General features: G+C 38.2%; 1 non-coding gene across 1 annotated transcript; it reads left to right on the forward strand.

The window, feature by feature from the left end:
• Positions 1 to 2,128: 2,128 nt before the first annotated feature.
• Positions 2,129 to 2,200, forward strand: trnag-ucc (transfer RNA glycine (anticodon UCC)). Its single transcript has one exon. It is a non-coding gene; the product is annotated as a tRNA-Gly (tRNA).
• The last annotated feature ends 543 nt before the right edge of the window (positions 2,201 to 2,743 follow it).

The raw sequence follows: 2,743 nt of genomic DNA on the forward strand, positions 1-2,743 counted from the left end.
ACGACTTCTCTTACCTGATGCTCCACCCGATTTTATCCCAGACTAAGCTCCCAGAAAGCTGTTTTCGGGTTCACTCGGAGAAGAAGCCTGAGTCGCGTTGCTGTAGCTGCCTCTACTGATATCAGGGAAGCTTTTGGCCAAAGAGCCACAGAGAGACAGTGATTGAATAGCAAAACTCTTCTAATTTTACTGAGATGAACAGGGAGTATTTATACAGTCTACATGCCAAATGCCAGAAATGTAAATGTAATACAGAAAAAAGGTTGTAATATTCAGTGTTTTCTATAGGTAAATAAAAGACGTCAGCAGAAACAGACGTGGTGGTTAAAGTGTTCATTGGTGGTTTGGCGAGTTTATTGTGAAAATGGTTTCTAAATAGCTGTCAGCAAGTGTCTGTGTTCAGCACATGTTCATCAAAACAGAACAGAAAGAATTTCTCGGACAAAACAAATTATATGATAATCATAAGATGAGGTCATAAACAAATGGTATCACACAGTCAGCCAAGGGCGGAGCATGCCGAGATATATTCAAAATATATCACAGACTAAAAGGTGTTGAGACTCATAATGAATGCTAATTCATATTGTTCCTAAAGGCATGGCTGATACAGAGCGCCAAACTCGAGCCGTATTCATCACACAGCAAAAACCTCTGAACACAAACTTTTTCTGCCCAGTTTCAAACCAGGAACCTTCCACATATGAGGCAACCATGATAACCATTACACTACAGAAAGCAAAGCAAGGGCCTCTCTGTTGCTGTCAGCTGGTGAAGAGTGAAGTAAGTAAGTAAACAAATGTATAAATTAATAAATTAAAGGCTTAATACTCCTTGACCAGAGCAGATATGTCACCCTCAGGTGTTGCTGGTATACTGGTGAGTATAGCTGCCTTCCAAGCAGTTAACCTGGGTTCGATTCCCGGCCAAAGCAGGATGTTTAACAAAAAACAGGAAACTATGTGAAAAAATGTAATGTTTCATTATAACGTATTTATGAAAAAAGAACTGCAGCTTTCAATATGTAGCCTATTAAAAGATTTGTTTATGTGTGAAATCACTTCTTAGCTGTCTGAAGCCTGTAATTACCCAAAGTTAATACCAATACATAATTTACTGTTTCATTCATGAAGGGGAAATAAATGTAGACTGTAAACAGTTAAATGGAGTCACAAATTAAAATGAAATACAGAAACAGACTGATTAACTGGTCTACAGACACATTATTATGGAGCTTCTTAGACAAGATATGAAGTGTAAAATGTCAGAAGTGATTTACAAATTTAGCTGTAATTCTCTACATATCCACCTGTTGTGACAGTAATTCCTGCTGTTTCTAGATTTATTACTGACTGCTATTATACTCGACTCAAAACTTTCATAAAAAACAATGTCCAATTTCCCACCAAATATTTCTTTATAAAACCTAGGTGATGTGAGCTGTAGACATATATTCTACATACTGCACTGCATTACAGCAGTCAGGGCCGTCACTAGTGGGGTGAAAGGTGGTGACAATTATGGGGCTCCCACTGCCCAGGGGGACCCACAAAAATCCAGTAGTTATACTACATAGGTCCCTCCCCAGTGAATAATTTCATATGTAATGTGTATGGAAAGTTTCATAGCCTGTACATATTATATTTTTACTTACACAAAATGTTCAAATATATTGTTTAACCTGATTATGGCAAATGGATGTTTACTGAAGCAAAGCTCAAAAGCCTCTGTTTGTTTCTGGCTAGTTTTGAACCGGGGACCCTTCAAGTGTTTCACCATGTTTGGGATCTCACTTTAAAAATAAATAAATGAAATGAATAAAGAAAAAAAGGCAATGCTTAGACATTTGTGCACCAGTGCAAATGAGCAGAAAACGTGAAAACAGTCACACTACAGAAACTATGCAGGAATCTCAGTTTCAGCTCGTTCCTAAAGGCATGGTCGATACAGAGCTCTAAGTCTTATTTACCGTGAAGCAAAAACCCCAGAATACCATGTGAGGCAAACATGAGAACCACTACACTACAGAAACAAAAACGAGGGCCGTTCTTTTGCTTTCAGCTGGACATCCACAAAGTAAGTAACTAACTTAATTACTTAATAAATTAAAAGCTTTACCAGCACCCAGGCATTGGTGGTATAGTGGTGAGCATAGCTGCCTTCCAAGCAGTTGACCCGGGTTCGATTCCCGGCCAATGCATGACCTTTAATCTGTTGGCGCACTGCAAGGGCCATCATTGAAAGGCAAAAGGAAGAGCAAAGTCCACCAACTGCTTTTGCCATTGTGTGATGAAGGCTTCTTTGCATGCTTGTCAGTGTTCTTTCTGATTTCACCTTGGGGTGTAATACAGCAAAAACCCCTACATGTTGCTTGATCTGAAGCATGAGTGAAAAAGAGGAAGACCAACTTCAAGCCATTTGTACAACCACAAAAGAGCATTTCAAAACTTCACAGCTTCCTGCATCAGGTATAAGATCTTCAAGTAAATACTGACACAAATCACACTGAATACATACTTTTCATTGAAACTGAGCAAATATCAGAATCAAAATCAGCTTTATTTGCCAAGTGTGTGTAGACACAAAGAATTTGTTGTGGTTTTTAAGGTGCGCTTGGTACATACATACATACATACATACATCCATCCATACATATCTGGAATGAGAACAGTAAACATCAAAATAGTTAGACTTAACAATAATTAATAATGTGTATGAATCTGGAACAGAGGATTTATGTGCA

The sequence above is a fragment of the Hemibagrus wyckioides genome, linkage group LG07 (genome assembly GCF_019097595.1).
Source record: "Hemibagrus wyckioides isolate EC202008001 linkage group LG07, SWU_Hwy_1.0, whole genome shotgun sequence".
Lineage (NCBI taxonomy): Eukaryota > Metazoa > Chordata > Actinopteri > Siluriformes > Bagridae > Hemibagrus > Hemibagrus wyckioides.